The 25953-nt window shown below is 57.9% G+C and overlaps 1 protein-coding gene across 3 annotated transcripts in view; it reads right to left on the reverse strand.

The window, feature by feature from the left end:
* Positions 1 to 25953, reverse strand: part of TEX2 (testis expressed 2) — a 68535-nt gene that overhangs the window by 32094 nt on the left and 10488 nt on the right. The window contains exon 1 of one of the 3 annotated variants that reach the window (XM_082271684.1): positions 21634 to 21760. The exons of the other annotated variants lie outside the window; for them this stretch is intronic. The gene's annotated coding sequence lies outside the window, so the exon portion shown is untranslated. Of the gene's footprint in view, positions 1 to 21633; positions 21761 to 25953 lie in introns of those variants that run through there. 3 annotated transcript variants of the gene reach the window in all.

Below are 25953 nucleotides of genomic sequence, written 5' to 3' on the forward strand. Positions count from 1 at the left end.
GGGTGGTTGGAGATACCATGGGAACGGGAGCAATGAGTGGTAAAGAAAGGGTGGTTGGAGATAAAATGGGTGTGAGAGTAATGGATGGTAAAGATAGGGTGGTTGGAGATACCATGGGTGCGGGAGCAATGGCTGGTGAAGAAAGGGTGGTTGGAGATACCATGGGAACGGGAGAAATGAGTGGTGAAGAAGGGGTGGTTAGAGATAAAATAGGTGCTGAAAGAAGGGGGCTGCAGGAGCAATGGGTGGTGAAGAAACTGAATTTTTGTAAAATCTTACCTGTAAAATTCCTTTCTCTGAGTCCTCCGACAGTCGCCGCCACCTCTAAGTCATCACTACTGGGTATTGACTTCCGCTCCGCAGGAGTAGCTAGGCATAAGACTTAGTCAAAAGAACAAAGACATTTGCATATACACACCCATGGGGGCTGTCCCACTGGTCAATACCCCCCTGCAGTGAACACTCCCAACTCAGTTTGGTAGCATAGCAGTAAGTGTACAAGAAAAAACCCCAAAAGAGGGGCGGGGGCGGCGACTGTCGGAGGACTCACAGAAAGGAATTTTACAGGTAAGATTTTACAAAAATTCAGTTTTCTCTTATGTCCTCCGACAGTCGCCGCCACCTCTAAGTCATCACTATTGGGACGTCCCAAAGCAGTGTAGACATGAGGGGTGGGAGACGCAACCGTAGAAAAGGCAACGCAGTACCCACATCAGAAAGGAACCTTACACGCACAGTAAGAGAACCTTCTGGGCAACAGAAAAAAAGGCTCAACAGGAGCAACAGCCCAGGAAAGCAAATAACCCAGGGGATAAACAACCCCAACAGTCAGGGACCCACCACAAAACAAGGGTCCCTCATGACACTGCCGCACTGAGAACTTTGCGGGCAAAGGAGGCATCAGCTGATGCCAGAACATCCACCTTATAGAATTTGGAAAAGGTGTGCACCGACGACCAAGTCGGAGCCTTGCACACCTGGGCCACCGAGGCACAATGCTAGTAGGCCCAGGACGCACTCAAAGATCTAGTAGAGTGCGCCTTAACAGAGAAGGGTGCAACCCGTTCCTTCAAAGCCTAGGCCTGGACAATCGTCTGTCTGATCCATTTGGCAATAGTCGCTGCAGATGCAGCCATGCCCTTCCGAAGTCCCTCAGGAAGGACAAAGAGGGAATCCGTCTTCGACAGGTAAACCCTGATCGCCCTGAATACATCCAAGGAATGCAGAGCAACCTCCTTAGGATGCTTAGGCTTCGTACAAAGCGTAGGCAGGACAATGTCCTCATTAAAGTGGAACTCAAAGACCACCATAGGAAGAAAAGACAGGTGTGGCCGCAAGACCACCTTATCCTTGTGAATTACCAAGTAAGGAGATCGGCAAGACAACACCGCCAGCTCCGATACCCTGCGAGCCGAAGTGATCGCCACTAAAAAGGCAACCTTCTTAGACAGCAGAGGCAACGATATCTCCCGGATGTTCTCAAAGGGAGAACGCTGTAACACGGACAGAACCAAGTTCAAGGTCCATGGAGGTAAAGGCTCCCTCCTGGGAGGAGCCAAATGTCGCACACCTTGAATGAAGGTGGGAATTAAGGAATGAGACCCCACAGGGCGTTGGTAAAGAATAGCCAGTGCAGACACCTGGCCCTTTATCGTGGCCAGCGCCAGGCGCTGGTCCACCCCAGACTGGAGGAAAGCCGACACTCTCGACACCGAGTACGAGCGAGGGGGGAACCCCCTGGACTCACACCAGGCGAAATAAGCTTTCCAGGTACAGTTATAAATTTTACCAGAGGAGGTTTTCCTAGCCTTGATCAGGGTAGGAATGACCTCAGGAGAGAGACCCCTGTCCCTCAAGACCTGGGTCTCAACAGCCAGGCCGTTAAAGCCAGCGACTGTAAAGCAGGATGGAAGATCGGTCCCTGAGACAGTAGATCTTCCCGCATTGACAGCCGCCAAGGAGGCGCCACTGCCAGGTGAACAATGTCGGCATACCAGGACCAGCGTGGCCAGTCCGGCGCCACCAGAATCACCAGGTGCGGTTCAGAGGCTAACCTGCGAAGGAACCTGGACAACAACTGAATCGGAGGAAAGGCATACATCAGACGATACTGATGCCAAGGGGCCACCAACGCATCCAAGGCGTCTGCCCGAGGATCGCGCGTTCTTGCCACGAACCTTTCCACCTTGTGGTTTAGCCGAGACGTGAACAGATCCACGTCTGGGGATCCCCACTTTGCACAAAGCATTTGGAAGACCTCCGGGTGTAAGGACCATTCCCCCTGGTCCAGGGTCTGGCGGCTCAGATAGTCGGCCTGCCAATTCTCCACACCCGGAATGTGAACAGCTGAGATTGCCGGGACATGAGTCTCGGCCCAAAACAGAATTTTGGTCACCTCCCGGGCCGCCCGGGCACTCCTGGTGCCCCCTTGGTGGTTGCTGTAAGCCACCGCGGTAGCATTGTCCGTCTGTACCCAAACCGGACGGCCCCGAAGTCGATCCGACCAATGGAAGAGAGAGTTTGATCGCTCTCAATTCCAATATGTTGATCGGGAGGGAGGATTCCTCCCCCGACCAAGTGCTCTGGGCAGACATGGTGCCCAGGACTCCACCCCAGCCCAACAGGCTGGCATCCGTGGTAATCACCGTCCACAGCAACGGACGGAAGGATTTTCCTTCTGACACAGCCGGGGACTGGAGCCACCAAAGAAGATCCATTCTGTTCCGGCGACTCAATGAGACACTCAGATCCAAGGACTGAGGTAGCCTGTCCCACCTGGCCAGGATCTCCGCTTGAAGAGACCGTGTGTGAAACTGGGCAAAGGGTATCGCCTCGAAGGCCGATACCATCAACCCTAGGGACCGCATGCAGGTCCTGAGTGATGAGGATGGCTTGTCCCTGAGGGACTTGATCTCGTCCTGTAAGGTTTGGAGCTTGTCCTCCGGCAAGAACACCTTTGCTTGAGCAGAGTCCAGAACTATTCCCAGATAGGGAAGACGAACCAAAGGAGACAAGGTCGACTTCTGTACGTTGATGGTCCATCCGAACTCCTGGAGTGCCTGTACCGTAGTGGACAGATCGCGCAGTAGGTCCTGGCGGACACTCGATCTTAAGAGATCGTCCAGATATCCCAAGACCGCAATGCCCTGAGCCCTCAGCAGGCCTAGAACCGGCGCCAACACTTTTGTAAAGACCCTTGGAGCCGAAGCGAGACCGAAAGGTAACGCCACAAACTGATAGTGGTCCTCCGCTATAGCGAACCGAAGGTACCTCTGGTGACCCTCGAAAATGGGGATGTGTAGGTACGCATCCTTCAGGTCTAGAGGCCAGGAAATCCCCTGGACTCAGGGAGGCCACCACCAAGCAGAGCGATTCCATGCGGAACTTTCGAACGCACACAAAGCGGTTCAGAGCTTTCAGGTCCAGAATAGGACGCACCTTGCCCTCCTTTCTGGGCACAGTGAACAGATTGGAATAAAATCCCCAGAAAACTGTCCCGATGAGGCACCAGGACAATCACTCCCTGGGCAAGGAGGTCCTGCACCGCTTGATGCAGGTCCTGCAGGCGCCCTGGGGTCAAATGAAGATTTGAGGAAAAAAACCTGTCTGCCGGCCGGGAAAGGAATTTGATCTTGTACCCTGATCGAATGATTTCCTGAACCCACCTGACTGGAATTCGGAGCAGCCAAGGTTGGAGGAAACCGCGCAAACGTCCCCCCACCCCTGAAATGGGTGAGGGCGCCCCCTTCAGGCAGAGGCGGATTGACCTGCCGGACTTCTGTTTGCCCATACAGGGCTTCTTCTGGCTACCTTGGCCCTTGAAGGGCTTGCCCTTGGTTTGATTCCGAAAGGCACGAAAGGACCCCTGGTTGGGTCGAGAGGCGGAACCCCGCTTGCCATGAAAGGACTTGTGCTTCGGGTTCTGGGGCAACATGGTGCTCTTGCCCCCCGTGACGCCTTTTACCAAGGTATCCAACGCCTCGCCAAAAAGGCGAGAACCTGCATAGGGAAAATCAGCAACTGTTTTCCGTGATGTCTGGTCAGCCGACCAGCTCTTCAGCCAGATCAGTCGACAGTTAAGCACCGCGACACTAGATAGGCGTGCTACCAAAGGGGCCTCATTTAAGGCCGCATCACACAAATACATGACTCCTTGGTGAATTTGATCCACCATATCCAGCCTGGCAGGTGGGACAGAATCAGACATGAGGTTGCCTCTAAGCACCTTAGTCCAAATCAGCCACCGCCTGAGCCACCAGAACGGACGCGAAAACAGGTTTGAGCAAAGAACCCGCCACAGTGTAGGAACGGCGAGCTAGAGACTCCAACCTCCTGTCCGTGGGATCCCGAAAAAACGGGGTCTCCTCAGTAGGAATCAAGGTAGCCTTGTTTAACACGGCCACAGTGTGATCCACCTGTGGAGGCACACACCATCGTGATTCCGTAGCCGGTGCAAAGGGATAAAGTAATTTAAACCGACTAGGTACCATGAATGGACGTTTTAAAGTGCGCCACAGCTCATTAACAGTGTAATGAAACTCACCGGGGCAGGGAAAAACCTGTGCCGACTTGTGGGTCCTGTGTGTCCCAAATGAGGACACAATGCCCGGAGGACTGGGCTCATCCTCCAAGTGTAGTGTTTCCTTTACAGAAACAATCAACTCATCCATGGTCGCGCGTTCTTCAGGCGACCCCAGGGGAGAAACATCAACCTCCGCCTCCCCCTCAGACCCCAGCAGGTCTAAGGATGAGCGAGACCCTGAAAAGGGCACGCCCGCCGCAGCAGCCACATCACCATCTGAGTCAGAGGAGATAGATAATCTGGGCCTCTTTCTAGCAGCACGTTCAGCCATCAGCACCTCCATTTTGGACACTAAGGACGCCACTACAGCGGCCAAATCAGGCATAACAGGGGCCACAGCAGGACTGGGGTCCCCCACCTGGACTGGAGGGAATTTGCTGTCCTGAGATTCCATTGCCCAAGGTGAAAATAACAGTGCAATAAAAGGGTACTGTCCCTTTAACACCGCTGTGGAGTGCGCAGCCCACCGCTATGTGAACAGTGACAAAAGACCCCCAATAGGAGAAGAAAACTGAGCCAGAAAGGACAAAACAGAAGGTTATAGAAGAGACAGTCTGCAGAGCCCCACAGAGTGTTACCACATAGATCGCTGCTTCAGAGGAAAAGGAAGTGAGGTCATGAGAGGCTGAACTATAAGCTGCAAGGGACCCAGGGAAAATTGCTGCTGACATGTGCATGGAACGATCGTTCTGCCACACGCAAGATGGCGCCAAAACAGCATGTAAATCAGCCCACAGTGAAGCCAACATGCTCGCCCAAAGTAAAGATGGCGGACCGCGCGGTTTTTCCCTGCTGCGGCCGCCACACACACACACACACACACACACACACACACAACGTCTGCACCCCCAAACACACACCGAAGTGACAAAGGGGAAGGGGCCCCCAAATATACACATCGCAGCGCATGTATAGAGAAGACCCCCACAGGGATCACAATAGGGAGCCCCACACCGGCACAGACATGGGGACACACAGCAACACAGGACTGCCACCCCAGACAGAGGCCCCACACAGAAGTACTTACCTGTACCAGATGGCGTGGAGAGCCTCTTAGAAACGGAAAGCCGCTGTCCTCATCTGACAGGGAGTGCCGTTATCCAGGGACATTGCACTGCAGCATCGCAGATGTGTCCTGTGAGGTAGCCACCTCACGGCTGCATCCCTGCTGGGGATGGGTCGTTCATAGTGCCAGGACGAACCACGGCTGAACGCTCGATGGCGGGCTGGGGGTCCCTCTGACCCTCTGCCCTGAAACCAGGGCGGTCAGTCCGAATCCCAGCACCGCAACAATCCATCTTCATCCGAAGAGTCGACTAAAAAACTAAAGCTGACAAAAAAACAGCTAGTAAAGTAAAGAAAAAAACAACATTTTTGAAAGAAAATCAAATAAAAAAGATCAGAAAGGCTGAGACTGGAGCCCCAGCACAGGGAAGCCTAACTACTCCTGACGCTAGGCAGAGACAATATGAGTTGGGAGTGGTCACTGCAGGGGGGTATTGAACAGTGGGACAGCCCCCATGGGTGTGTCTATGCAAATGCCTTTGTTCTTTTGACTAAGTCTTATGCCTAGCTACTCCTGCGGAGCGGAAGTCAATACCCAATAGTGATGACTTAGAGGTGGCGGCGACTGTCGGAGGACTCAGAGAAAAGTGGTTTACAGGTGTGGTTGGTGGTTTGTCTGGTGTGCGTTGACATTGCAGCGGCAGTTGGCTGCAGATGGCGGTCTCACACAGAACCAGAACACTCAGCCTGGGGACAAGACAATAGGACCTCCAAGCTATTCCTCTGCCTGTCCCTGGCTCTCTGCTGCCTTCAACATGGCCGGATCTAGGAGGGTGCCTCCGATCTCAGTTGCGCCCCTTAAGCACCCCACTTCACCCTGGATGATCTGCTCAGCCAAGTGCCGTACCAAAGGTGACCCCCATCCTCTGCCTATCTAGCCATGTTCTCCAACTTCTGCCCTGCCAGCGGTGTGCTTCCCGGCCTATGCCCTGCCAGCGGTGTGCTCCCCGGCCTATGCCCTGCCAGCGGTGTGCTCCCCGGCCTATGCCCTGCCAGCGGTGTGCTCCCCCGGCCTATGCCCTGCCAATGGTGTGCTCCCCGGCCTATGCCCTGCCAATGGTGTGCTCCCCGGCCTATGCCCTGCCAGCGGTGTGCTCCCCCAGGCCTATGCCCTGCCAGCGGTGTGCTCCCCCAGGCCTATGCCCTGCCAGCGGTGTGCTCCCCCGGCCTATGCCCTGCCAATGGTGTGCTCCCCAGCCTATGCCCTGCCAGCGGTGTGCTCCCCGGCCTATGCCCTGCCAACGGTGTGCTACCCGGCCTTTGGCTCTCCCATGGTGTGCTCCCCGGGCTCTGCCCTGCCAGCAGTGTGCTCCCCGGGCTCTGCCTCTCCCATGGTGTGCTCCCCGGTTCTCTGCCTCACCAGCCATGTTCTCCGCCTCTGTACTGCAAATGGTGTGCTCCCCGGCCTCTGTCCTGCCAGCGGTGTACTCCCCAGCCTCTGCCTCTCCCATAGTGTGCTCCCGGGTTCTCTGCCTTTCCAGCCATGTTCTCCAGCCTCTGTCCTGCCAGCGGTGTGCTCCCTGGTCCTCTGCCCTGCCAGTGATGATCCCCCTTCTCTGCCCTGCCTACCTTCCATTCTTTGCCCTGCTGACCCCTGTACACTGCCTTGCTCCCTCCTGTCCTTTGCCCTGCTTACCCCCTGCACACTGCTTTTTACCCTGCTGACCCCCAGTACACTGCTGCCCTGCTGCGCCCTGTACACTGCCCTGCAACACAATAGCCTCTTTACTCTGCCCTACAAGCTGCTGATCCTATCCTAGATCACTGAGCCACCCCTTCCTCCAGCCGCTGCCCCCGGAGTGTGTGTGCCTGTGCTGCCGTCTCCTGCTCAGGCTGCTCTCTGACACCATGCAGGGTATAGTCAGGGCTGGGGGAGCAGTGAGGAGGCTGCAGCAGTCTCCCCTCCCTGTGGAGGAAGGGTGGGCTGGGTCAGGTTAGTTTGGGGGTGGGGGAAGGCCGCTGTGCCTGGTGGTGTCGGGTGACAGAAGCCGGGGATTGCTGATCACTGGAGTGCCCAGGGAAGGAGTTTGTGCTGGCGGAGGGGCAGAGCAGAGAAGGAGGGAGTTGCTCCGCCTGGTGGGAGTGGTCAGTGTGGAGAAGGAGGGAGTTGCTCCGCCTGGTGGGAGTGGTCAGTGTGGAAAAGGAGGGAGTTGCTCCGCCTGGTGGGAGTGGTCAGTGTGGAGAAGGAGGGAGTTGTTCCGCCTGGTGGGAGTGGTCAGTGTGGAGAAGGAGGGAGTTGCTCCGTCTGGCGGGAGTGGTCAGTGTGGAGAAGGAGGGAGTTGCTCCGTCTGGCGGGAGTGGTCAGTGTGGAGAAGGAGGGAGTTGCTCCGCCTGGCGGGAGTGGTCAGTGTGGAGAAGGAGGGAGTTGATCCGCCTGGTGGGAGTGGTCAGTGTGGAGAAGGAGGGAGTTGCTCCGCCTGGCGGGAGTGGTCAGTGTGGAGAAGGAGGGAGTTGATCCGCCTGGCGGGAGTGGTCAGTGTGGAGGAGGAGGGAGTTGCTCCGCCTGGCGGGAGTGGTCAGTGTGGAGAAGGAGGGAGTTGCTCCGCCTGGTGGGAGTGGTCAGTGTGGAGAAGGAGGGAGTTGCTCCGCCTGGTGGGAGTGGTCAGTGTGGAGAAGGAGGGAGTTGCTCCGCCTGGTGGGAGTGGTCAGTGTGGAGAAGGAGGGAGTTGCTCCGCCTGGTGGGAGTGGTCAGTGGGTGTGACTTGTGCTATATGTCTGATAAGGGAACACCGAGATTGTTAGAGAGAAGATCGAGAAATGTGAATTGTGCCAAACCTGTACCCCGCCCTGCTTATTAGCAATGCACTTCCTGTGCCCAGGCACCCCCCAATATCGGGGCACTTCCTGTCCATAGGCACCCCCCAATATCACGCCCAGGGAAGGAGTTTGTGCTGGCGGAGGGGCAGAGCAGAGAAGGAGGGAGTTGCTCCGCCTGGTGGGAGTGGTCAGTGTGGAGAAGGAGGGAGTTGCTCCGCCTGGTGGGAGTGGTCAGTGTGGAAAAGGAGGGAGTTGCTCCGCCTGGTGGGAGTGGTCAGTGTGGAGAAGGAGGGAGTTGTTCCGCCTGGTGGGAGTGGTCAGTGTGGAGAAGGAGGGAGTTGCTCCGCCTGGTGGGAGTGGTCAGTGTGGAGAAGGAGGGAGTTTCTCCGCCTGGTGGGAGTGGTCGGTGTGGAAAAGGAGGGAGTTGCTCCGCCTGGTGGGAGTGGTCGGTGTGGAAAAGGAGGGAGTTGCTCCGCCTGGTGGGAGTGGTCGGTGTGGAGAAGGAGGGAGTTGCTCCGCCTGGTGGGAGTGGTCAGTGTGGAGAAGGAGGGAGTTGCTCCGCCTGGTGGGAGTGGTCAGTGTGGAGAAGGAGGGAGTTGCTCCGCCTGGTGGGAGTGGTCAGTGTGGAAAAGGAGGGAGTTGCTCCGCCTGGTGGGAGTGGTCAGTGTGGAGAAGGAGGGAGTTGTTCCGCCTGGTGGGAGTGGTCAGTGTGGAGAAGGAGGGAGTTGCTCCGCCTGGTGGGAGTGGTCAGTGTGGAGAAGGAGGGAGTTTCTCCGCCTGGTGGGAGTGGTCGGTGTGGAAAAGGAGGGAGTTGCTCCGCCTGGTGGGAGTGGTCGGTGTGGAAAAGGAGGGAGTTGCTCCGCCTGGTGGGAGTGGTCGGTGTGGAGAAGGAGGGAGTTGCTCCGCCTGGTGGGAGTGGTCAGTGTGGAGAAGGAGGGAGTTGCTCCGCCTGGTGGGAGTGGTCAGTGTGGAGAAGGAGGGAGTTTCTCCGCCTGGTGGGAGTGGTCGGTGTGGAAAAGGAGGGAGTTGCTCCGCCTGGTGGGAGTGGTCGGTGTGGAGAAGGAGGGAGTTGCTCCGCCTGGTGGGAGTGGTCAGTGTGGAGAAGGAGGGAGTTGCTCCGCCTGGTGGGAGTGGTCAGTGTGGAGAAGGAGGGAGTTGCTCCGCCTGGTGGGAGTGGTCAGTGTGGAGAAGGAGGGAGTTGCTCCGCCTGGTGGGAGTGGTCAGTGTGGAGAAGGAGGGAGTTGCTCCGCCTGGTGGGAGTGGTCAGTGTGGAGAAGGAGGGAGTTGATCCGCCTGGTGGGAGTGGTCAGTGTGGAGAAGGAGGGAGTTGATCCGCCTGGTGGGAGTGGTCAGTGTGGAGAAGGAGGGAGTTGATCCGCCTGGTGGGAGTGGTCAGTGTGGAGAAGGAGGGAGTTGCTCCGCCTGGCGGGAGTGGTCAGTGTGGAGGAGGGAGTTGCTCCACCTGGTGGGAGTGGTCAGTGTGGAGGAGGGAGTTGATCCGCCTGGCGGGAGTGGTCAGTGTGGAGAAGGAGGGAGTTGATCCGCCTGGCGGGAGTGGTCAGTGTGGAGAAGGAGGGAGTTGCTCCGCCTGGCGGGAGTGGTCAGTGTGGAGGAGGAGGGAGTTGCTCCGCCTGGCGGGAGTGGTCAGTGTGGAGGAGGGAGTTGCTCCGCCTGGCGGGAGTGGTCAGTGTGGAGAAGGAGGGAGTTGCTCCGCCTGGCGGGAGTGGTCAGTGTGGAGAAGGAGGGAGTTGCTCCGCCTGGTGGGAGTGGTCAGTGTGGAGAAGGAGGGAGTTGCTCCGCCTGGTGGGAGTGGTCAGTGTGGAGAAGGAGGGAGTTGCTCCGCCTGGTGGGAGTGGTCAGTGTGGAGAAGGAGGGAGTTGCTCCGCCTGGTGGGAGTGGTCAGTGTGGAGAAGGAGGGAGTTGCTCCGCCTGGTGGGAGTGGTCGGTGTGGAGAAGGAGGGAGTTGCTCCGCCTGGCGGGAGTGGTCAGTGTGGAGAAGGAGGGAGTTGCTCCGCCTGGCGGGAGTGGTCAGTGTGGAGAAGGAGGGAGTTGCTCCGCCTGGTGGGAGTGGTCAGTGTGGAGAAGGAGGGAGTTGCTCCACCTGGTGGGAGTGGTCAGTGTGGAGAAGGAGGGAGTTGCTCCGTCTGGCGGGAGTGGTCAGTGTGGAGAAGGAGGGAGTTGCTCCACCTGGTGGGAGTGGTCAGTGTGGAGAAGGAGGGAGTTGCTCCGCCTGGTGGGAGTGGTCAGTGTGGAGAAGGAGGGAGTTGCTACGCCTGGTGGGAGTGGTCAGTGTGGAGAAGGAGGGAGTTGCTCCACCTGGTGGGAGTGGTCAGTGTGGAGAAGGAGGGAGTTGCTCCGTCTGGCGGGAGTGGTCAGTGTGGAGAAGGAGGGAGTTGCTCCACCTGGTGGGAGTGGTCAGTGTGGAGAAGGAGGGAGTTGCTCCGCCTGGTGGGAGTGGTCAGTGTGGAGAAGGAGGGAGTTGCTCCGTCTGGCGGGAGTGGTCAGTGTGGAGAAGGAGGGAGTTGCTCCACCTGGTGGGAGTGGTCAGTGTGGAGAAGGAGGGAGTTGCTCCGCCTGGTGGGAGTGGTCAGTGGGTGTGACTTGTGCTATATGTCTGATAAGGGAACACCGAGATTGTTAGAGAGAAGATCGAGAAATGTGAATTGTGCCAAACCTGTACCCCGCCCTGCTTATTAGCAATGCACTTCCTGTGCCCAGGCACCCCCCAATATCGGGGCACTTCCTGTGCATAGGCACCCCCCAATATCGGGGCACTTCCTGTCCATAGGCACCCCCCGATATCACGCCACTTCCTGTGCCTAGGCACCCCCGATATCGGGGCACTTCCTGTGCCTAGGCACCCCCCGATATCAGGGCACTTCCTGTGCCTAGGCACCCCCCGATATCGGGGCACTTCCTGTGCCTAGGCACCCCCCCGATATCGGGGCACTTCCTGTGCCTAGACACCCCCAATATCAGGGCACTTCTTGTGCCTAGGCACCCCCCCGATATCACGTCACTTCCTGTGCCTAGGCACCCCCCGATATAGCGACACTTCCTGTGCCCAGGCAACCCCCGATATAGCGCCACTTCCTGTGCCCAGGCACCCCCCGATATAGCGCCACTTCCTGTGCCCAGGCACCCCCGATATCACGCCACTTCCTGTGCCTAGGCACCTCCGATATCGCGCCACTTCCTGTGCCTAGGCACCCCCCCCGATATCAGGGCACTTCCTGTGCCCAGGCACCTCCGATATCAGTGCAGTTAGTGTGTGTATGCACTTCTGATATCGGGCAATTCCTTTGCTTAGGTGATGTCAGTACACTTCCTGTGCCTAGGCACCCCCTGATATTGCGGCACTTCCTGTGCCTAGGCACCCCTGTACTGTCATAGCTGTATTTGTATGGTGTGGGGCCATGTATCAGAATTCCCCCCTCCCCCCACTATGTACAGCTCTATGACTCACTGCTCTGTGTACAGAGACATGGGGGGGGGGGGGGTAATCCCCTGGAGTTCTCTCATCAGTCAGTTCCCCTCCCCCGCCCGTGTTCCAGGCTCAGTCCCCGGGAATTCTGGGAAATAAAGGTCACCAGATGATCAGACTCTGTGCCTGCCGGGGGAGGGGATTCCACATGTGGGAGACGGATTGCACAATCCATGGTGGAGGAGATTTCACAATACAAAAACCCCCACCATCCCCCGCATATCATCTGTGTACAGAGAGGATTCTGGGAGGAGCCGAGATCCCCACTGACATCCCCGAGTCATGGCACTCCCCCCTCCCCCCCATGGCAGAGGAGCGAGACAGAGGAGTGAGGAGAGAGACAGAGGAGCGAGGAGAGAGACAGAGGAGCGAGGAGAGAGACAGAGGAGCGAGGAGAGAGACAGAGGAGCGAGGCAGAGGAGCGAGACAGAGGAGTGAGGAGAGAGACAGAGGAGCGAGGAGAGAGACAGAGGAGCGAGGCAGAGGAGCGAGGCAGAGGAGCGAGGAGAGAGACAGAGGAGCGAGGAGAGAGACAGAGGAGCGAGGAGAGAGACAGAGGAGCGAGGCACAGGAGCGAGGGGCGAGACACAGGAGCGAGGAGCGAGACAGAGGAGCGAGGAGCGAGACAGAGGAGCGAGACAGAGGAGCGAGACAGAGGAGCGAGACAGAGGAGCGAGACAGAGGAGCGAGACAGAGGAGCGAGACAGAGGAGCGAGACAGAGGAGCGAGACAGAGGAGCGAGACAGAGGAGCGAGACAGAGGAGCGAGGAGCGAGACAAAGGAGCGAGGAGCGAGACAAAGGAGCGAGGCACAGGAGCGAGGCACAGGAGCGAGGAGAGAGACAGAGGAGCGAGACAGAGGAACGAGACAGAGGAGAGAGGAGCGAGACAAAGGAGCGAGGAGCGAGACAGAGGAGCGAGGCACAGGAGCGAGGCACAGGAGCGAGGCGAGAGACAGAGGAGCGAGACAGAGGAGCGAGGCAGAGGAGCGAGGCAGAGGAGCGAGGCAGAGGAGCGAGGCAGAGGAGCGAGGAGCCAGTCAGAGGAGCGAGACAAGGAGCGAGACACAAGACAGAGGAGCGAGACAGACCCCCTTATGGCACTTCCCCTCCCCCCCATGGCAGACGAGTGAGGAGCGAGACAGACAAGCGAGAAGCGAGACAGACGAGTAAGGAGCGAGACAGACCCCCTCATGGCACTTCCTCTCCCTTCCCCCCCTCATGGCAGAAGAGCGAGACACAGGAGCGAGGAGCGAGACAAGATCGAGACACAGGAGCGAGACAGGGGAGCGAGGAGAGAGACAGAGGAGCGAGGAGAGAGACAGAGGAGCGAGGAGAGAGACAGAGGAGCGAGGAGAGAGACAGAGGAGCGAGGCACAGGAGCGAGGGGCGAGAGCGAGACAGAGGAGCGAGACAGAGGAGCGAGACAGAGGAGCGAGACAGAGGAGCGAGACAGAGGAGCGAGACAGAGGAGCGAGACAGAGGAGAGAGGAGCGAGGAGCGAGACAGAGGAGAGAGGAGCGAGGAGCGAGACAGAGGAGCGAGGCACAGGAGCGAGGAGAGAGACAGAGGAGCGAGACAGAGGAGCGAGACAGAGGAGCGAGACAGAGGAGCGAGACAGAGGAGCGAGGAGCGAGGCAGAGGAGCGAGACAGAGGAGCGAGACAGAGGAGCGAGACAGAGGAGCGAGACAGAGGAGCGAGGAGCCAGTCAGAGGAGCGAGACAAGGAGCGAGACACAAGACAGAGGAGCGAGACAGACCCCCTTATGGCACTTCCCCTCCCCCCCATGGCAGACGAGTGAGGAGCGAGACAGACAAGCGAGACAGACGAGTAAGGAGCGAGACAGACCCCCTCATGGCACTTCCTCTCCCTCCCCCCCCTCATGGCAGAAGAGCGAGACACAGGAGCGAGACACAGGAGCGAGGAGCGAGACAGGGGAGCGAGGAGCCAGTCACATCAGCGAGAAAAAGGAGCGAGACAAGACAGGAGCGGGGAGCGAGACAGACCCCCTCATGTCACTTCCCCTCCCCCCTCATGTCAGACGAGTGAGGAGAGAGACAGAGGAGCGAGGAGAGAGACAGAGGAGCGAGGAGAGAGACAGAGGAGCGAGGAGAGAGACAGAGGAGCGAGGAGAGAGACAGAGGAGCGAGGAGAGAGACAGAGGAGCGAGGAGAGAGACAGAGGAGCGAGGAGAGAGACAGGGGAGCGAGGAGAGAGACAGGGGAGCGAGGAGCGAGACAGAGGAGCGAGGAGAGAGACAGACCCCCTCATGGTACTTCCTCTCCCTTCCCCCCTCATGGCAGAAGAGCGAGACACAGGAGCGAGGAGTGAGACACAAGAAAGAGGAGCAGTAAATAATAATAATATAGAGGAGAGTGTGAGGAGGAGGGGAGGAGAGGAGAGAAGAGTTGGAGAGTGTTGTGCTCAGTGAGCGGTGTAAGGTGAGAAGTTCGGTAATCGGATCGGCACACTGACTGATAATTACAGGTGAACTCCGTGTAACCGATGAAAACAATCCCCGAGCCTTAAACACCGAACAAATGACTGAAAACTAATACAGAGGAGATCCGCATCCCCCTCCCACCTCCACAGGAGATCCGCATCCCCCCTCCCACCTCCACAGGAGATCCGCATCGCCCCTCCCACCTCCACAGGAGATTGGTGTCCCCCCCCTCCCACCTCCACAGGAGATCCACGTCCCCCCCTCCCACCTCCACAGGAGATCCACGTCCCCCCTCCCACAGGAGATCCAGGTCCCCCCCTCCCACCTCCACAGGAGATCCACGTCCCCCCTCCCACCTCCACAGGAGATCCACGTCCCCCCCCTCCCACCTCCACAGGAGATCGACGTCCCCCCCTCCCACCTCCTCAGGAGATCCACGTCCCCCCTCTCACCTCCACAGGAGATCGGTGTCCCCCCTCCCACCTCCACAGGAGATCCACGTCCCCCCTCCCACCTCCACAGGAGATCCACGTCCCCCCCTCCCACCTCCACAGGAGATCCACGTCCCCCCTCCCACCTCCACAGGAGATCCACGTCCCCCCTCCCACAGGAGATCCAGGTCCCCCCCTCCCACCTCCACAGGAGATCCACGTCCCACCTCCACAGGAGATCCACATCCCCCCCCTCCCACCTCCACAGGAGATCCACGTCCCACCTCCACAGGAGATCCACGTCCCCCCTCCCACCTCCACAGGAGATCCACGTCCCCCCTCTCACCTCCACAGGAGATCCGCATCCCACCACAGTCGCCTCCCCTCCGTATTTGGTACCTTCTTGGCGGCCTCGGCCCACGTGCGTTCCCTCAGCCTCTTCTGTTTGTCCCTCATGATCGGGCTGTGAAGACGGTTCTCCCGGAGGGAGGGGGAATCTCTCTGGCTGGGGGCAGATGGAAATGCGGGAAGTAGGGGTAACGCTGGGAGTTGTAGTCCTCTCCACCATGCAGCTCCTTCGCAGCGGAAGCACACTCCCAGTCCCCACAATACACTTCCGCCCCACAGCACAGCGAACCAATCACGTCGTGAGTAGCGGCACAGCGAACCAATCACGTCGTGAGTAGCGGCACAGCGAACCAATCACGTCGTGAGTAGCGGCACAGCGAACCAATCACGTCGTGAGTAGTGGCACAGCGAACCAATCACGTCGTGAGTAGTGGCACAGCGAACCAGTAAGGTGTGCAGGCACGCGTGATTGGTTCACTGTGCCGCTGCTCACCGCTCAGTCAGGAGAACTAGCTGCAGGGCTGCCTTACATCGTATGTTCGATGATGTGACTATCGCCCACGCTCGCAGCACAATAGTCGGTATCACATCGACTATCGTTCGGCCCTACATTGTACCCAGGGCTTTTTTTCTCGGAGAATAGGGGCAGGAACTCCCCCCTTCTGAGTCACCCCTTGTCTCCACCCACTACCCACCTCTGAGCACTGTCCCTTGGTTCCACCCCCAACAAAATACCTCACCCAGCAACATTAGACCCCCCTCCAGTAGCAAAAACGGCTCTCCCAGCAACCAGTATCAATAGACCTCTACCTCAACCGGAGATCCCTACCAACAACATAAGAGCCGCCAGCATCAATAGATTCCCCCCAGCAGTAAAAATAGACCCTCACACAATACCAGATCCCTACCAGTGACAAGATCCCCAAGCAGCCAGCATCAAGAGACCCTCCAACACCTCCCACTATTACATACATTCAGTGCTGGAGGTGCCGGAACTGCGTTCCACCGCGTTCCTGCTGAAAAAATAGCCCTGATTGTACCACAATGAGACGGAGAGACACGAGGATATGGGAGAGTGGGGGTTGGCCTCCTCTCTATAGTGGGGGTTGGCCTCCTCTCTATAGTGGTCCTGGATGAGGATGGACACAGGTTGGACAATGGCGGACTCCTTACCATAAAGCGGAGAGGATGAGCAGAGGAGACATCGCTGGGTGAGATCCATGGCGGACACATGACTCGGGGGAGGGGATGAAGTCCCCAGACATAGAGAAGTCTGTCCCGGGGAAACGTTCTTCCTACAAAACTCCGATGGAAGGAGTCTGTAATCTGGAGGAAGATTACTGGGAGGGGGCGGGGGGGGGGGATTAATCTTCTAATCTCTTTGTTCAGATACTTCAAATCAGGTCATCTGAACTCCACTGATCTCTGATATTACCTCCCACTGCTCCGTCATCCTCATCCATGCTACTGCCCTTCCATCCCCCACATCCATTCATCCTGGTGTCTAATGGCACTGCAAGTACCGGCTCGGCTCCACTCGGCCCTGCTTGGCTCGGTTTGGTTTTCCACTGCATGGTACCGCATGGTACGGTGTTGGAATGGTTCGGTGCGGTTTGCTTTTCCACTAATAGTAAGTGCGTGGGATAACAACAATTCTCTGACCAATCAGTGGCTAGTAGTGACAAATAGTCAAGGCTGCATGCAAAGGATTGTGGGATATGGTACCGGTACGGCCCTCTTGGAACCCCAACCGGGGTGGTTCTGTTTAACCACTTTGCCGCTGCTCACTAGAGCTCTACTGCGGCAAATCGGCTCTTGTAGGTCTGAGGACGTAGACCTATGTCGCCAGACACTCCGCCTTCTCGGCGGCGCGCGCGCGCCGCCAGAGTCTCGCTCCCGCTGTATTCAGTCACAGCGGGAGTCGGGCCAGGGGAGGAGAGGCGGTGATCACCGCTGCTCTTCCCCGATCGTCGGGGGAATCGAGTCTGGAGATCCGCCCACTTGTGTAAAGAAAGTGGGCGGATCTCCTAAGTGACAGGCAGGGTCAGATTGCAGGATTCAGCATAGCTCAGCCTGCGATCTGTCCCTGTGTCACTCAGTCACCTCCCCCCATACACGTTAGTAAGCACCAGGCATACATTAACTCCTCCCTCTCCAATAAAATTAACCCCTTCCCTGCCAGTGTCATTTTTACAGTGACAGTGCATATGTATAGCACTGATTACTGTAGTAATGTCACTGGTACCCCCAAAAGTGTCAAAAATGTCAGTCAAGGGTCCGATCTGTCCGCCGCAATGTCGCAGTCCCGCAAAAAAAAAAAAAAATAAATAAAAATCGCAGATCGCCGCCATTACTCGTTAAAAAAAAAACAAAACACCAAAAATGACAGAAATCTTTCCCGTAGTTAGTAGCTGGGATAACTTTTGAGCAAACCAATCAAAATACGCTTATTGTGATTTTTTTACCAAACATATGTAGCAGAAAACAAATTGGCCAAAAATTTAAAAAATTTAGATTTTTACATTTTTTTGGGGGGGGGGGGGGGGGATTTCATATAAAAAAAAATGTGAAAAATATTATTGTTTTTTCAGAATTGTCGCTCTTTTTTTTGTTAATAGCGCAAAAAGTAAAAAATCGCAGAGATAATCAAATACCACCAAAAGAAAGCTCTGTTTGTGGGGAAAAAAGGACGTCAATTTTGTTTGGGTACAGCGTCGCACGGCCGCGCAATTGTCAGTTAAAGTCGCACAGTACAGAATCACAAAAAGTGGCCCAGACGTAAGACAGCAAAATCCTCCGGTGGTAAAGTGGTTAAGTGAGCCGAACCGTTCGGTTCCATGCAGTGGAAAAGCGCCATAAAAGAAGATCTGCGTCTCCTACGGCAACCCGATTCTACCCAAATCACACCCATTCTCCACACACCGGATGTCCTGGCACATTGCACCATACCAGGCATTACCATAGCATTTCTGACGTGTCCCCCTACTGAGAAGACCCAGAGTTGTATCGTACTTCAGAAATGGGGCCTCCCTCATACAGGCCGCTTACCAGGGGTGGATATCAGAGGATGGAGAAAAGAACATGAAGGAGAATTACACTACACACCAATAATAGAAACAGATCAGAGGTTCCATTCTAATGGGTATAAAAAATAAGCCTGGATCACAGGGGGGTCACCATCAACACCCCCCAGGGCAAAATAGTCACAAGAGAGCTTCACATGGCACCAATGTATGGGATGACCCCACCATGTATGGAGGACAAGAGGTGACCCTACAATGTACACTAGATGACCTCAAAATGAACACAGCTCACCGGGAGACCCTGCAATAAACAAGGCCCAGCGGGAGACCCTACAATGTACAAGGCTCACCGGGAGACCCTACAATGTACAAGGCTCACTGGGTGACCCTACAATGTACAAGGCTCACCGGGAGACCCTACAATGTACAAGGCTCACTGGGAGACCCTACAATGTACAAGGCTCACTGGGAGACCCTACAATGTACAAGGCTCACTGGGTGACCCTACAATGTACAAGGCTCACCGGGAGACCCTACAATGTACAAGGCTCACTCGGTGACCCTACAATGTACAAGGCTCACCGGGCGACCCTACAATGTACAAGGCTCACCGGGCGACCCTACAATGTACAAGGCTCACCGGGAGACCCTACAATGTACAAGGCTCACTGGGAGACCCTACAATGTACAAGGCTCACTGGGGGACCCTACAATGTACAAGGCTCACTGGGGGACCCTACAATGTACAAGGCTCACTGGGGGACCCTACAATGTACAAGGCTCACTCGGTGACCCTACAATGTACAAGGCTCACCGGGCGACCCTACAATGTACAAGGCTCACTCGGTGACCCTACAATGTACAAGGCTCACCGGGCGACCCTACAATGTACAAGGCTCACCGGGCGACCCTACAATGTACAAGGCTCACCGGGAGACCCTACAATGTACAAGGCTCACTGGGAGACCCTACAATGTACAAGGCTCACTGGGAGACCCTACAATGTACAAGGCTCACCGGGCGACCCTACAATGTACAAGGCTCACTCGGTGACCCTACAATGTACAAGGCTCACTGGGTGACCCTACAATGTACAAGGCTCACCGGGAGACCCTACAATGTACACGGCTCACCGGGCGACCCTACAATGTACAAGGCTCACTGGGAGACCCTACAATGTACAAGGCTCACTGGGTGACCCTACAATGTACAAGGCTCACCGGGAGACCCTACAATGTACAAGGCTCACTCGGTGACCCTACAATGTACAAGGCTCACCGGGCGACCCTACAATGTACAAGGCTCACCGGGCGACCCTACAATGTACAAGGCTCACCGGGAGACCCTACAATGTACAAGGCTCACTGGGAGACCCTACAATGTACAAGGCTCACTGGGGGACCCTACAATGTACAAGGCTCACTGGGGGACCCTACAATGTACAAGGCTCACTGGGGGACCCTACAATGTACAAGGCTCACTCGGTGACCCTACAATGTACAAGGCTCACCGGGCGACCCTACAATGTACAAGGCTCACTCGGTGACCCTACAATGTACAAGGCTCACCGGGCGACCCTACAATGTACAAGGCTCACCGGGCGACCCTACAATGTACAAGGCTCACCGGGAGACCCTACAATGTACAAGGCTCACTGGGAGACCCTACAATGTACAAGGCTCACTGGGAGACCCTACAATGTACAAGGCTCACCGGGCGACCCTACAATGTACAAGGCTCACTCGGTGACCCTACAATGTACAAGGCTCACTGGGTGACCCTACAATGTACAAGGCTCACCGGGAGACCCTACAATGTACACGGCTCACCGGGCGACCCTACAATGTACAAGGCTCACCGGGCGACCCTAGATTGTACACTAGATAACCCCACAATGTATAAAGCCCACTAGGTGACCCCGGAATATACAGTGCACGGAGGTGACCCCACAACACATGACACACGACACACAGCTCACAGTTGCCATGTTTATGAGATGTGGGTAATGAGGAGGCCGATCACATGCAGCCTCCGTGTCTTCTGTACATACAGAGAGACGTGTGACTCATTCCCCGAGGGAGGCCGGGGATGGCATCAGCTGTCTCTGCAGGCGATGTCCCCAAAGCAGCAGAAAACGCTCAGGGTGGAGGCAGATCTGACTGAGCTTCCTCTGTACAAACATCATAAACCTTCCCGACATGGAGGCATCTACTGTGTGTGACCCCCTATACCATGGGGTGACCCCCTATACCATGGGGTGACCCCCCTATACCATGGGGTGACCCCCCTATACCATGGGGTGACCCCCCTATACCATGGGGGGATCCCCCAATACCATGGGGTGACCCCCTATACCATGGGGTGACCCCCCTATACCAGGGTTCCCCCAATACTATGGGGTGACCCCCCTATACCATGGGGTGACCCCCCTATACCAGGGATCCCCCAATACCATGGGGTGACCCCCTATAACATGGGGGGATCCCCCAATACCATGGGGTGACCCCCTATACCATGGGGTGACCCCCCTATACCAGGGTTCCCCCAATACTATGGGGTGACCCCCCTATACCATGGGGTGACCCCCCTATACCAGGGATCCCCCAATACCATGGGGTGACCCCCCTATACCATGGAGTGACCCCCCTATACCATGGGGTGACCCCCCTATACCATGGGGTGACCCCCCTATACCAGGGATCCCCCAATACTATGGGGTGACCCCCTATACCATGGGGTGACCCCCTATACCATGGGGTGACCCCCTATACCAGGGATCCCCCAATACTATGGGGTGACCCCCCTATACCATGGGGTGACCCCCTATACCAGGGATCCCCCAATACTATGGGTTGATCCCCTATACCATGGGGTGACCCCCCTATACCAGGGATCCCCCAATACTATGGGGTGACCCCTTTTATACCATGGGGTGACCCCCCTATACCAGGGTTCCTCAAACTACACCCCTCCAGCTGTTGCTGAACTACACATCCCATGAGGCATTGCAAAACTCTGGAATTGTAGATCCCAAACAACTGGAGGGCCATAGTTTGAAGATCCCTGCCCTATACCATGGTGTGACCCCCTATACCATGGTGTGACCCCCTATACCATGGGGTGACCCCCTATACCATGGGGTGACCCCCTATACCATGGGGTGACCCCCCTATACCAGTGATGGGGAACCTTGGCACCTCAAATGTTTTGGAACTACATTTCCCATGATGCTCAACTACACTGCAGAGTGCATAAGCATCATGGGAAATGTAGTTCCAAAACATCTGGGGGTGAGAAGGTTCACCATCACTGCCCTATACCATTAACCCACTCCTCTATTCACTGATTGGACAGGCAGTGAGCCCACTCCTCTATTCACTGACTGTAGTGCCGATGGTTGTCATGGTGAAGCAGGGAACGCAGTCCTGACATTCACCAGCAGTGAAAGGTGTCAGAGCGCCCACCAGTGGTGGAGCCATCATTGGCCAATGGAGAACGTACCTTCCCAGGTGCCGGGCCCTATGATCTCCTCTGCTGGGGGCCCCTCAGCTTCTCTCCCATCATCCTCACCCAGGACGTATTTCCAGCTGTCTGTGACTATCTCCTCCCAGTGCACCATGGGTAAGCATGTCTTGTGGCACACAGAAATACATTGCTGGACTTTGTCCCCGTTAGATAAGGCACCATGACGACCAATGAGAGGGAGCCTAGCACCGTGTGACTCGTCTTATCTGGGATCACCGAATATCAACAATACTGATCCGCCTCGCCTTCTATACTGCACTGTGCAGCACCCGGCGAACACAGAACTTCATCCACATAAACACTTCAATGTCCTCCCGGGAAATCCTCACACCGACCTCTAGTGTCCGGCCCCTCGCTCTCACACCGACCTCTAGTGACCGGCCCCTCGCTCTCACACCGACCTCTAGTGACCGGCCCCTCTCTCTCCCACCGACCTCTAGTGACCGGCCCCTCTCTCCCACCGACCTTTAGTGTCCGGCCCCTCGCTCTCACACCGACCTCTAGTGACCGGCCCCTCTCTCTCACACCGACCTCTAGTGACCGGCCCCTCTCTCCCACCGACCTTTAGTGTCCGGCCCCTCTCTCACACCGACCTCTAGTGACCGGCCCCTCGCTCTCACACCGACCTCTAGTGACCGGCCCCTCTCTCCCACCGACCTCTAGTGACCGGCCCCTCTCTCCCACCGACCTCTAGTGACCGGCCCCTCTCTCCCACTGACCTCTAGTGACCGGCCCCTCTCTCCCACCGACCTCTAGTGACCGGCCCCTCTCTCACACCGACCTCTAGTGACAGGCCCCTCGCTCGCACTGACCTCTAGTGACCGGCCCCTCTCTCCCACTGACCTCTAGTGACCGGCCCCTCTCTCCCACCGACCTCTAGTGACCGCCCCCTCGCTCGCACACCGACCTCTAGTGACCGGCCCCTCGCTCGCACACCGACCTCTAGTGACCGGCCCCTCGCTCTCACACCGACCTCTAGTGACCGGCCCCTCGCTCTCACACCGACCTCTAGTGACCGGCCCCTCGCTCTCACACCGACCTCTAGTGTCCGGCCCCTCGCTCTCACACCGACCTCTAGTGTCCGGCTCCTCGCTCTCCCACCGACCTCTAGTGACCGGCCCCTCGCTCTCCCACCGACCTCTAGTGTCCGGCCCCTCGCACCGACCTATAGTGTCCGGCCCCTCGCTCTCCCACCGACCTCTAGTGACCGGCCCCTCGATCTCACACCGACCTCTAGTGTCCGGCCCCTCACTCTCACACCGACCTCTAGTGACCGGCCCCTCGCTCTCCCACCGACCTCTAGTGTCCGGCCCCTCGCACCGACCTCTAGTGTCCGGCCCCTCGCTCTCACACTGACCTCTAGTGACCGGCCCCTCTCTCCCTCCGGCCCCTCGCTCTCCCACCGACCCCCAATGACCGGCCCCTCGCTCTCACACCGACCTCTAGTGACCGGCCCCTCTCTCCCACCGACCTCTAGTGACCGATCCCTCGCTCTCCCACCGACCTCTAGTGACCGACCCCTCGCTCTAACACCGGCCTCTAGTGACCGGCCCCTCTCTCCCACCGACCTCTAGTGATCGGCCCCTCTCTCCCACCGACCTCTAGTGACCGGCCCCTCGCTCTCACACCGACCTCTAGTGACAGGCCCCTCGCTCGCACTGACCTCTAGTGACCGGCCCCTCTCTCCCACTGACCTCTAGTGACCGGCCCCTCTCTCCCACCGACCTCTAGTGACCGCCCCCTCGCTCGCACACCGACCTCTAGTGACCGGCCCCTCGCTCGCACACCGACCTCTAGTGACCGGCCCCTCGCTCTCACACCGACCTCTAGTGACCGGCCCCTCGCTCTCACACCGACCTCTAGTGACCGGCCCCTCGCTCTCACACCGACCTCTAGTGACCGGCCCCTCGCTCTCACACCGACCTCTAGTGTCCGGCCCCTCGCTCTCACACCGACCTCTAGTGTCCGGCTCCTCGCTCTCCCACCGACCTCTAGTGACCGGCCCCTCGCTCTCCCACCGACCTCTAGTGTCCGGCCCCTCGCACCGACCTATAGTGTCCGGCCCCTCGCTCTCACACTGACCTCTAGTGACCGGCCCCTCTCTCCCTCCGGCCCCTCGCTCTCCCACCGACCCCCAATGACCGGCCCCTCGCTCTCACACCGACCTCTAGTGACCGGCCCCTCTCTCCCACCGACCTCTAGTGACCGATCCCTCGCTCTCCCACCGACCTCTAGTGACCGACCCCTCGCTCTCACACCGGCCTCTAGTGACCGGCCCCTCTCTCCCACCGACCTCTAGTGATCGGCCCCTCTCTCCCACCGACCTCTAGTGACCGGCCCCTCGCTCTCACACCGACCTCTAGGGACCGGTCCCTCGCTCTCCCACTGACCTCTAGTGACCGGTCCCTCGCTCTCCCACCGACCTCTAGTGTCCGGCCCCTCGCACCGACCTCTAGTGTCCGGCCCCTCGCTCTCACACTGACCTCTAGTGACCGGCCCCTCTCTCCCTCCGGCCCCTCGCTCTCCCACCGACCCCCAATGACCGGCCCCTCGCTCTCACACCGACCTCTAGTGACCGGCCCCTCTCTCCCACCGACCTCTAGTGACCGATCCCTCGCTCTCCCACCGACCTCTAGTGACCGACCCCTCTCTCCCACCGACCTCTAGTGATCGGCCCCTCTCTCACACCGACCTCTAGTGACCGGCCCCTCGCTCTCACACCGACCTCTAGGGACCGGTCCCTCGCTCTCACACTGACCTCTAGTGACCGGTCCCTCGCTCTCACACCGACCTCTAGTGTCCGGCCCCTCGCTCTCCCACCGACCTCTAGTGTCAGGCCCCTCACACCGACCTCCAGTGACCGGCCCCTCGCTCGCACCGACCTCCAGTGACCGGCCCCTCGCTCTCACACCGACCTCTAGTGACCGGCCCCTCGCTCTCACACCGACCTCTAGTGACCGGCCCCTCGCTCTCACACCGACCTCTAGTGTCCGGCCCCTCACACCGACTTCCAGTGACCGGCCCCTCGCTCTCACACCGGCCTCTAGTGACCGGCCCCTCGCTCTCACACCGGCCTCTAGTGACCGGCCCCTCGCTCTCACACCGGCCTCTAGTGACCGGCCCCTCGCACCGACCTCCAGTGACCGGCCCCTCGCTCTCACACCGACCTCTAGTGACCGGCCTCTCTCTCCCACTGACCTCTACTGACTGTCATGTGACTAAGGGCCACACCTTCCAGGTACCAACACCCTCCCCCCCTTCATCATCAGGGGGTCAACAACACCCTCCCCCCCTTCATCATCAGGGGGCCAACAACACCCTCCCCCCCTTCATCATCAGGGGGCCAACAACACCCTCCCCCCCCTTCATCATCAGGGGGCCAACAACACCCTCCCCCCTTTCATCATCAGGGGGCCCAACAACACCCTCCCCCCCTTTCATCATCAGGGGGCCCAACAACACCCCCCACCCCTTTCATCATCAGGAGGCCAACAACACCCCCCACCCCTTTCATCATCAGGAGGCCAACAACACCCCCCACCCCTTTCATCATCAGGAGGCCAACAACACCCCCCACCCTTTCATCATTAGGAGGCCAACAACAACCCCCACCCCTTTCATCATCAGGGGGCCAACAACACCCCCTTTCATCATCATGGGGGCAAACAACAACCCCACCCCTTTCATCATCAGGTGGCCAACAACCCCTCCCCCTTTCATCATCAGGTGGCCAACAACCCCCCCCCCCCCTCCTCCATCAGGGCTCAGAAGGACTTTTATGGACTATATCTGGTCAGGTGAAGGACCTCTTTTATGAGAATTAGAAGGAGGAGAATCCAGGCCACTCTGTGCAAAGAGGAGGGACCTGAGAAGAGGAGGATCCGGGCCGCTCTGTGCACAGAGGAAGGACCTGAGAAGAGGAGGATCCGGGCCGCTCTGTGCACAGAGGAAGGACCTGAGAAGAGGAGGATCCGGGCCGCTCTGTGCACAGAGGAGGGACCTGAGAAGAGGAGGACCCGGGCCGCTCTGTGCACAGAGGAGGGACCTGAGAAGAGGAGGATCCGGGCCGCTCTGTGCAAAGAGGAGGGACCTGAGAAGAGGAGGATCCGGGCCGCTCTGTGCACAGAGGAGGGACCCGAGAAGAGGAGGATCCGGGCCGCTCTGTGCACAGAGGAGGGACCTGAGAAGAGGAGGATCCGGGCCGCTCTGTGCACAGAGGAGGGACCTAAGAAGAGGAGGATCCGGGCCGCTCTGTGCACAGAGGAGGGACCTGAGAAGAGGAGGATCCGGGCCGCT

Source organism: Pelophylax lessonae (genome assembly GCF_965119305.1).
Source record: "Pelophylax lessonae genome assembly, chromosome: 11".
NCBI lineage: Eukaryota > Metazoa > Chordata > Amphibia > Anura > Ranidae > Pelophylax > Pelophylax lessonae.